General features: G+C 43.8%; 1 long non-coding RNA gene across 2 annotated transcripts in view; it reads right to left on the reverse strand.

Annotated features, from left to right (window-relative positions):
* Positions 1-223: 223 nt before the first annotated feature.
* Positions 224-10,691, reverse strand: part of LOC132654722 (uncharacterized) — a 91,702-nt gene continuing 81,234 nt past the window's right edge. For both annotated transcript variants that reach the window (XR_009592415.1, XR_009592416.1), the window contains 3 exons: positions 10,537-10,649; positions 2,091-2,193; positions 224-1,634 (listed from right to left, as the gene is read on the reverse strand). This is a non-coding gene — a long non-coding RNA (uncharacterized LOC132654722). The remainder of the gene's footprint in view (positions 1,635-2,090; positions 2,194-10,536; positions 10,650-10,691) is intronic.

Below are 10,691 nucleotides of genomic sequence, written 5' to 3' on the forward strand. Positions count from 1 at the left end.
TATGAAAATATACAAGTAGGACTCAGGATTCACCTAAAGAAGTTTAGCTTGAGATCATCTAAATCACACTAGAAACATAAAATGATGTTTTATGGGACATCACATGATTCAGTGCTATTCACCTGAAATCCCAGGTTTGTTTGCTTGAGTTCAATTGAGAATTGTGGTCCAAGTCTCTTCAGAGCTGTTTCCAATTCAGTTAAGAACAAGTCTGAATATTGAGTTTGCTCCATCAAAGTAACCTTTATTTGGGGTAAACATTAGGGAAGCAAGTGTCTGACCTTAGTGTGCTTTGTCGAGTGTTGTGTAAAGTTTATAGAGATTATTTGTATCCTAAAACACACATCACGGTGTTCCCAAATATATTCAGGCCCACTGTTCTCAAAGACATCCCAAAATGTACATTAAAATTCAACTTGCATTTCATGTAGGAAATACTGCTTTCTGTCCATCTAACATCCAGTGCTGAAAATCAACAGAGCACTGTTTAAAATAAAAATGAATAAGCATTTTATTATATAAATAAATATGAATAAGATTTTACTCCTCTGAGTTTCTCTTTTCCTTTCTCTCTCTCTCTCTCTCTCTCTCTCTCTCTTTCTTTCTTTCTTTCTTTCTTTCTTGGTAAGATATAAGGTATCTCAGCTTCTGTGCTGAGCCAGGTGTAACTAACCACGCACTTCTGAGCTTTCACAAAAGGAGCAGAACCAGACGACAGGCTGGGCTGACTCGGAACATCTCCATACAGGTGTCCTAAGGCAGCTTACCCTCATGTGTCCCAGAATGGACTTGCCACTTGCCTCTCAGAACTGTGATCCACAGTCCCAGTCACCTCTCATATCCAACCTCCACTGATTCCACGACTCAGCTCTGGTCTTACCCGGGGCTGCTCTGTCCCAGTTTTTACCTCCCTAACAGGCCTGCTGCTTTCAGTATCTCCATGTACCAGCCATGTTTCCATCAACTGCAGCTCCTTAAAGCACAGGATCCAGGATCTCAGAATCCAGGATCCTGGTGCTGCAGTTCAATGCCACAGGGTGGGCTACTCCAGTCCCCTGCTTTGTGTTCCTAAAGCCAAGCTGGGTGAAGGACACCAGAAAACCCTCCAGCCCTCCAGCTATGACTCCAATGTCAACCAAATGGAGTCCTAAAGGAAGGCCTACGAACGCACTTTCTCTGCTTGCTTCCATTGTCACTCCAGACATCTGCTTCTTCGACCAATGGCATCGCCCTGTCCGGGCACACCTTCCGGGCATACCTAATCTCAGTGGATCTTCTACTGTAATTCATTTTTCAGTACTGGAGATTGACTTCAGAGCTTTGCACCGTGAGGTGTGTGCTCACTACTGAGCCATACTCCTGGTCCTCCTTTTCATTTTCCATGTCGTGATAGGTTCTCACTTAGGTGCCCAGGCTGGCCTCAGACTCACTCTGCTAACAGGTAATCCTGGAAGTTATGATCCTCCTGTCTCAGCCTCCAAAGAAGTTGAGATTCCAGGCTTGCCCTACTCAGCCAGCTTCTAGAACATACTTTTCAGTCCTCCTTCTGATTTTCCTTTTTCCTCCTTTCAGACGGAAAGCATCTTCTTTCCTTTCCGCTGAAGTCTTCCTTGTTCCTTATTCCCATATTGTCCCTGCACAATAGCAAAAACAGAGTGTGTAAGGGGCCCAGAACCTCAGGCCCCTTAGAGAGAAGGACCACACAGACCAGGAAGACCAGTTAGGGGTTTCACAAGTGAAAGAAATAACTTTCAAGCAAGCCGATCACTTGACATATTTGCTAGTGTTACCGTAAGTAAACTACATAAAGCAAACATTCTTTAAAAACAAGCATAAAAGCCCTGTTTCTGACAGAGGTTCTCAAGGTTAATAAGGCGATTAAAGTTGTTCACATCAGACAGCTGTGATGGCAAGGCTCCTGAAGGAATTCAGAAAGAATGTGTTTTCTACAGGGGTCATCGATGGCCATAGCGTTTCTGAACTTGTCTGAGCCATTGAACAATATGTCCACGATATTCTTTTGTCAAAGAAGAAAAATTACAAGATAAAAATAAAATGAAGTGAATTATTTACAGATGGGCTGAACTTACTCTAAAAGGATTCTCAGGGCCTGGTGCAGTTCTTCGGTAATTCCAGAAACATGCAAAGCAGCTGACAGATGTGGGACATCTTTTGTACATGGTTGTTTTGCTGCTAGCAAGACAGAAACCAAGGGTAAGTAAAACACTCCTCCTAGAAACGAGAGTTGAGAAATAAGTGGAAGAATCTAGAAACAGAGCATCCTGGGAATGCATCTACGAGCAGGATGGCTTTTTGTTTCCTGCCCACCCTTTTCCTCCCATGGGGACAGGCTGGAGTTGTTCCTTTTAAGACGTGATGTTTTAGTTAAGAAGACACTAGTTTTGTCTTCTGTTCCCTACGAAGGAGTTTGGCCTAACGTTGCCAGTCAGCTGTCATATTTTGTTCTTATTTCTGTTGATAAATACAGTAGTTTAGATTAATTCAACACACACACACACACACACACACACACACACACACACACCTCATAGAAGAGCTGTAACAGAATTACAGTGGGAGGTAAGCCAAGGAAGAATAAATCAGGTGGGTGTGGGAACAGAGGCAAAACCACCAGAAAAGAGGTCTACTTTTAGGTGACTTGAGATCTTAGGGGCATGGAGGTGGTGGTCTACTCACACCCATATCCATATTTAATAATTACTGGGGTCACTTGGAATACAGACACTGTGAGAAAGTAGAATAGCGGTTTTCAAGACTTTGCCCAAATGGGTCAATATATGGAAACACTCTGGCTGAAAGGGTTTCTTCACACACCTCTGGGAAAGCCTGAGGCTATTGGGACACAGTTTGAAAACCACATTTGTGCCCCAGAGAGTACTGTTCGGCAGAGGGCTGCTCCTACAAATTTGATGCCATGTGGTGTTCTCAGGTTTCTCCTGGTGTAATCTTCTGGCCACTCTCAAAGACATTGGGGCCTGCCAGTCATTCTTCTGTTTCCATGGACAGCCCTCTTTGTCTTATTACCCAGATCCCCTCGCTCATCTCCCTACTGCTGGTCTCTGTCACTTCCAGTTCGCGCTGAACACAGAAAACAGACTAACTGTTCTCCTAAAGCACTGTTGTAATACTCTCTTGCTCAAGAGTCCAATTACCACTGCTTTATTCATGCTTCCCCTTGCCACATCCCACCCTTCTATAGTCTGTTGTAACTCAGCGTGACATCTCTCACCTTCAGCCTTACTCAGCCTGTCCATTGCCTTGACCACTCTCTGTACATACTGCCCTTCCCCTCTTGTCACCCGGTGACTCCTACTGCCTGTCCTTATACATCACATCCTTAGAAAGAAGATGGATCCATGCCCCCATCTTGCACAAGCTCACGTCAATGATTGTGGGAGATAATGACCATAATTTCAAGGGCTTCTTGTATTGTCTCAGTCAAGGATGGTTTAACCACAGGACGTATGTTCCCAAATCATGTATTGTCACATTATATATTTGGTGACTGGATTAGTTCAACACAAATATTTGTTGACTAGATGACTGAATGAATATGTAGATTTATCCTTTGATAGCATATGATCCTTTGAATAGATGACTGAATGGATAAATGGATTTGCCTATTGATAATATATGGTCCGTTGTGGCATACTTTCAGGGGACCTTCCAGTTGTGACTCCCATGAATGGGGCCACAAGTGAATGTGTCTCTCATCTTTTCGTGATGGGATACCAAGACGGGAATCATGGACTTTTGGAAACAAGGCACTCTTTGCACAAAGGGAGGCGTTGCAAGTCTGTATTGAATAAAGACTATAATTTTGGCTATAATTTCCCTGGTAGATTTAGTGCTAGAAGACAAAACCCTGAGAACAGGAAAAATGGCTTCTCTCTCCCAATTGAAGTCAATGGTATGTATATGTAGACAGTGGTCAAACATTAGCTTTATCTTGCTCTTTGGAATCCGCTGTTCTGTTGAGGAAGAACTTGCCAAGAGTCTCAGAACTAGCCCAACCATGCCTGGAACCTAGTTCTTGCTGCTCCCAACCTTTCCTCTCTGCTGTTCTCAGAAAGGCCATGACTAGTTCAACCTAACGCATGCAGTGCTTCCCCTCTGGCTCACCACCATGACCTTTGATTCTGGGAAAGCAATAGGCCAAGGCCAGAACACTTCCTCCTGACTCAAACTTCCAGCCCAGCAAAAGCCCTGTGTGCAGCAGGCAGGGCATGGGTAAGGTAAGAGTCAGGACAGGCAAACCAGGGCAAGCAACAAGAGGTCCATCGCCACACATGTCCCTTTTCTCCTGGGACTTCTCCAAAGCTTCACTTTGTTATTAGTTTTCTAATCCTTTGGGACTCTTGAGGGTAAATGGTGCCTTGGATGACTGCAAACACCCAACAAAAGCAGGATGAACATCAAAGGTCTGCCATAGAATAAAAAGTCCTCGTCTGCCTAAACCAGTTTTACTGCCTTGGCCTGTGGTCTCATTGTGGACCTGGAAATAACTGGAAGTGTGGAAGGAAGGCCATGATTGGGAGGCCGGAAAGAGAGACAGGTCACCAAAGCAAGCCTGGTCTAGAAACCACCCCTAAAACAGAGACACTACAGCTCCGTTTCACCCAAACAGTGAAACAGCAGAAGTACACGAGGGCGCGGCCAGAAAGAGTCAGTTCATTTGCATGGAGGGAATTACATGCCAAAGAAACTGAATGCATGGTGACTCAGCCCCACCACTCAAGACTGAACATCAGCAATCAGCAATATGGTTGGAATTACATGCTGAGCCAATGCAAGCAAAGTGGCTTCCCCTAACACAGCGAGGCTCCGCCTTCAGGCTCATCCCCTACAGTGGCAGTTCTTTCTTGCACTGCCATGCCCACTGCTCTCTTTGGAGTGCACTAAATAAACTTGCTCTCCTTCTACTCTGGTCTAAAGATGCAATTCTTCCATCTGCCACCAAATTTCCCACCACAGGAAGCTGCAAAGTCCTTTAAATGCCCTTTAAGTCCAGGGTTAAACGCTGCACAAGTCTCCCAGAGACAATCCTTTTCCCAAGGGTTTTATTGTTAAGACCTTGGTTTGCAAATGGAAGAGTCAAAGTTCTTTTTTATTTTCTTAGCTGTGTAGTAAGAAATGCTAAGTTATCTATAGGATTCCTTTCAGATTACTCTTTGCTGTGCAGACTTAGTTCTGGTTAGCTCCCCTGGTTAGCTTCATGGCTCCTTGCCGTGAAGATGGACAGATACTACTCCTGGCCATGGGTATTGGCCCTGAAGATTCCTCTGGAAACACAGCTCTTTTACTGTTACTGTCCATGAATCAAGAAGAAATTAATAGCTAATTAAGTAGTTAATTAGTACTCACTGCACAAGGACAATTAGCCTCTTTTCTTATTTCATTTTCCTTTCACTCATCTATTTGCTCTCAGGAATCAAGAAGCTTACAACTTAGGGGACTTAAAATATTGGAGAATGTATGTATATTTAGGAGGCTTCTGTTGAAGATGTCAAAGAAAAAAAGAAAAGCCATAGCATTATTTCAGGGTGCTTCAAAGATCAAGCAGGGCTCAAGCTCATCTGTAGCACTGAACCTTTGAACTGGCCTGCAGACCTGCACATGCTAAGCTGCAAGCTGACCTTTGGGCTGAGCCAGAGCTCGTTTTCTGCAGCACTGTGTTCACATCTGCTATCCTCCCGTACAACAGACTCCTTTCCCCCAAACTGCCCAGACATTTAGACCACACACAATCCCTTTCATAGAAAACAGATTAGCTTTTGTCAGCACCAAATCAATTCTCAATCAACAAGTGAGTGAATTTCCACCGCCCTTTGTAGTTTGAAGTTACAAACACCAACATCGTTTTGAAAAGCCTGGGACTGTGTACCCCAAACTACTTGAATCTGCTTTACTGAATCTCAGTCCTAACGGGTGCTCAGTAAATCTTTGTTCTCATTTGCATTGATTTTATTCTCAGTCAACAGTTGCGACAACAACAACAACAACAAATCTGGCTCAATCAGACCCAAACAAGGAAGAAACTCTAATAACTCACATGTCCAATGACTGGGACGTGTGCTGCTCAGAAAAGGTCACCCCAGGAGCACAGCTCACTTAGGGGTGCTATTCTATTTCTCCACTTGCCATCTAGGGTACTGGCTACATTCTAAAGCCGGTTTCAGAAGAATGGGGTATAAATATGATCAAAATACATTGTATACATGTATGCACTCCTCAAAGAATAAATAAATGTATCATTTTAAAAACTAAAAGTACACTGGTTTCCTTTCCTAATCCCTTAACCGCCACAATCAACTCCACTCCTGAAACCATAGGTTTCCTTTCTCATGTGGGGTTGGGGGGAGAAGATTTTTGCTCTAGAACTCCAGGAAAAGACCCTGGGATTTTTCTGGCTTCAGGGATACTTCTGGCCTCTGTACTGGGTCTTAATAGGAAATTCTTTAAACCCCAAAGAGAGGTTTCTGAAAAGAAAAAGGGAAAGCCAGCTTCATGATTCCTCCTATTTAAATTGTGGGCAGAGCTCCCTTGCAATGAAATTGTGAGACTCGAAGTCATACCTCAAAGTTCCTAGCATACAATGTATGTTAAGCACCTGTGGCTTAATACACTGAAAACACAGAGATTTACGTTACACTTCACAACAGCAAAAATTACAGTTATGAAGTAGCAATGAAAATAATTTTATGGCTCGGATCACCACAAGATGAGGAACTGTATTGAAGGGTCGCAGCATTAGGAAGGCTGAGAGCCACTGTCTGGTAAAGTCACCAGCCCGGGATAATACAAAGATCTCACGAGACTGTGTACTTTCTAAAACAGAGCAACTTAAGACAAGATCAGAGACATGAACATTTGAGGGGAATAATACAGATCAGAACCATGCTGACAAGAATGGAGTCTGCCCTGGTCTAAGGCATGCTCCCTGCGATTCATACATCTGTGCTTTCCCAGAAGGCAGCCCTTTCCAGGGAAGATGACTCTAGGGGGACAATCTGGCATACAAGCTTGGTTCAAGGTAGCAGCGCCAAGTCAGAGAGAAAGTGATAAAGCAGGAACTTTTCTTCTCTGGCCATCTAAAGGGTTGGGTCAGGAATGGGGAGGTAGAGTAGGAAAGGAAGAAGGGGACTCATTTGGGAGTTGTGACACGGGGAATCTCAGGCAGCCACTGTGGAGGTCCCCGAGGAGAGCTGGAAGGCATTGGTGGCTTCTTGCTTAAGGTGTGAATTGGAAAAGGCCAGAATAGTTAGAGCCATCTCCACCCAAAATGGGTGGATGACATCACATTGAGTGGCCACAAGAGAGGGGTGGGGGTCAGTACCAACCACTGCAGAAGTAGGAGACACACTCCAGGGCTTGAAGAGCAGCCATTGCAGCCCCTGTGGAAGGGTGTCTATACTCTATGTGACACCCTAGCAGGAGCCATTTTTATGCCCAGTTTGTGAGACCCCCAAAGACCACCAGGAATTGACTCTGCTGCAAAACACATGAGGGTTTATTTAATACAAGCTCGAGCCCAGCTCACAAACCTTCCTGTGGAAGCAGAAGAGGAATGCAGCAGGGTGGTCTAGGGAAACAAGGTTTTTAAAGGGAAAAACCACAAGTGGCATGTTACATGCCTTGGTGTTACTGGATTAAATGATTGGTGTACTTTAGGCACCAAGAACATAAGCTGTTCTGGCCTGGCCATCTGGGCCAGTTTCCTAGCAACTGTATCTCTGGTGGGCAGGAAAAGACTGCAGTAAGGCTAGTTCCTCCCTGCAGGTGACTGGACATGTATCCTTCCGGCTGGCCTTTGTTCAGGCTTGTGCTTTAAACTTTAAACCAACACCCAAGAAAAACTAATGTTTAATTCTTTGGTCTCTCACCACCTCAGCAGGGAAGTGGAGGGCAGGTGTGCATGGGAGCTCCAAGGCAAGAACACTGGTGTTAGCCCCGCGGGGTGGTGGGAACAGTAGGAGCCTTCCACAGTGTTGGCTGAGAGCAAGGTCAGATTCTGATCACTAATTACATCCCAGAGTCTGAGTCCAAGGAAAACCAGATTACACAAACCCACTACTTCCTCCTGGGCATTACACAACTGCTTGAGCCAAACTGAATTGCCCTCAAGGAGCCATGATTTCTCTCTCAATGCTCAAAATCAGTAGTCCCCTGTCCCCTATTTTATCTTAAAATGCTAGAGAAATTTTGGTCACATTATATTATACTGAGGCCTTTCATTCCTTCCTTTTTCCTTTTTCTGTTTAAGTAAACACTAAGCACTTTTGGAAAATTCTCCTTGCCTCTGGCTACCATGGAAGTGAGAATTCCAGAGGAGTAGCTCTTTAGGGTGTTCACAGCTCTTAGATGGTAGGAACTACTTCCAAAACAGCTTTGTCAGAATATTTTGTTTATCATCACTGCTTTCATTATTACTCTCTACTGTATCTTTCTGACAAAGCTGGGATTTCTTTAGTAAATTTTCTAGTTATAGAGAAAGAATGTGACTATTAAATCTTTTTCAGGACAGAAAAGTCTTTCTTTTAAACGTCCTATCCCTTTTCTCTTGGGCCCTCAGAATTGAAACTTTTTTTTTTACAACATATTTTTTGTCTGAGGGAATTCTTTATTCTGTCAAATAGATTTGTTTCCTTATCAGACAGAAATGTGGTCAAAATAAAATGATCTCATTGCATATGATTTTGTACATGAGGGCCAGCACACCACACTGCAGTGAAACTTGGTTTTATAAATGATTTAGGAAGACTTTTGTTTTTCAGCACCTATTCCCAGCAACACAGACATGTTCTTGTCCTGATCTTCAAGTTAGTGTTGGTGAGGGAAGAGCTAATGTTTGGATATCTAACCTTGTTTTATTTAAGAGAACAAAATATAAGTCACTTAAGAGTAAGCCAGGCAGGGTGTGGTAACAAATGCCTTTAATTCCTGCACACCGGAGACAGGTAGATCTCTGTGAATTTGAGGCCAGCCTAGTCTACAGAGTGAGTCCAGGACAGCCAGGGCTATTACTCACAGAAACCCCTGTTTCAAAACAAACAAACAGAGTGAGCCAATACGTTCCTACGTTTCAGTTTATAGGAAAAAAGTGCGAGGCATGGTGATTATGAAAGAGCTTTGACTAAGTGACCACACCCATGGACCAAAGCCTTCAAGAGATGTAGAGTTACCATCACCCCAGAGCTGCCTCTTAACCTCACTTCATTCCCTACATCAACCAAAAAGCACCAGCATCATCAATCATTGCTTTGCCCCTTTTTAGTCTTTGTAAAATTTAATTTGGGGTTTTTATTTTCACCTGTTTTTTCCTGGACAGTCTCATCGTTGCAAGTAGCAAGCATGCTTTCATTTTTATTGGTCTATGTTACTATTATGTAAATATATTACAAGCATTGTGTCCATTTCTGCTTTCCACTTCTGCTGTTTCCCATTCTACCTGCCTGGTCTTCCTCACACAAAGACCTTTTCTTTTGCTCCAGGCCTGTTGGTAAAAACTGCTGCTAACTCCAGGATACCCACTGAGATTCTGGCATCACATGACTAGAGTTATCAATGCTCTAGACAGGAGAATGGAGGGCAGACACACATGCTAGTCTGTTGGCCAAGGATTTTAGAAACTGCCCTAAGAAACTCTGTTCGCATTTCATTGGCTGTTATTTGGTAACCTACCCAAACATAATTATAAAGCTGAGATATGTTCTAGAAAGCTAAGTGTCCAATTGAAAAATACCATCCTGGAGACAGAAACCGGGCTCTTACATGTGTTAGGCAGGAATCCTTCCGTCGAACTATACTCCCAACCCTTTCTGTACCACCAAGCCTGGCAAAATCTTGTAAGCTAAAATACTGGTAGGGAAGAGCAACCAGCCTGGAGCATCCACACAGCTTAATTCAAGTCATGTATTTGGTGCTAGTCTAATCGCTAGCCATTCTGATATTCGGAGATGAATGATACACAAGCTTAGTCTAGTCTCATGCAGGCCCCCGCTCTAGTAAATGTTTCTATCATTCTAGCTAAGTACTAGGGATTTAAGAGAATGCCCTCCCACGCTTCTGTCTTCAGATAGTTGCCACAAAGATGTAACTCTGGTGTAGGTCTTAGCAATTGCAGGTCACCCAGAAAGGCATCCAGGAGGGTGATAGAAGAGGAAAAGTAATCTTGGATGTGAGACTACAGGCTTAGGATGGAGTCAGACCTCTCAGGCCCCCCAAAAATGCCAGGGGAAAATGAGAAGGCATGACATTGCTGTGTTTCAAATGAGGGGTTGGGGGAGTCTGGGATATTCTTAATATGGAAAGGAATGGTGGGATGAGGCTGGTCAAGCCCTCAATGGCCAAGGGAGGGTAAGACACTGAATACTATGTATGATCAGGTGCTTCCATCCCGTAATCTCTCTGCAGTACATACCCACAGAGGATTTCTAGTGTGTTAGCAATAAAAGATAGTATCACCAAAAAATACATCCCAATGAGGTCCCAAATTGTAGCCCTCGGAAAATTTACCACAGATTGAGATCTCAGGATTTTGGCCTCTTCTCTGCTTGAACGAGTTGATGGTTTTCTGGAATGGCTTGCTTGGTGTGACTCATCCGCAGCCCCGGGGGCTGAAGTAAGAGCTGGAAAAAAGGAGCAACATTGCCACCACACTGCATTTCTAA

Source organism: Meriones unguiculatus, chromosome 6 (genome assembly GCF_030254825.1).
Source record: "Meriones unguiculatus strain TT.TT164.6M chromosome 6, Bangor_MerUng_6.1, whole genome shotgun sequence".
In the NCBI taxonomy this organism is placed as follows: Eukaryota; Metazoa; Chordata; class Mammalia; order Rodentia; family Muridae; genus Meriones; species Meriones unguiculatus.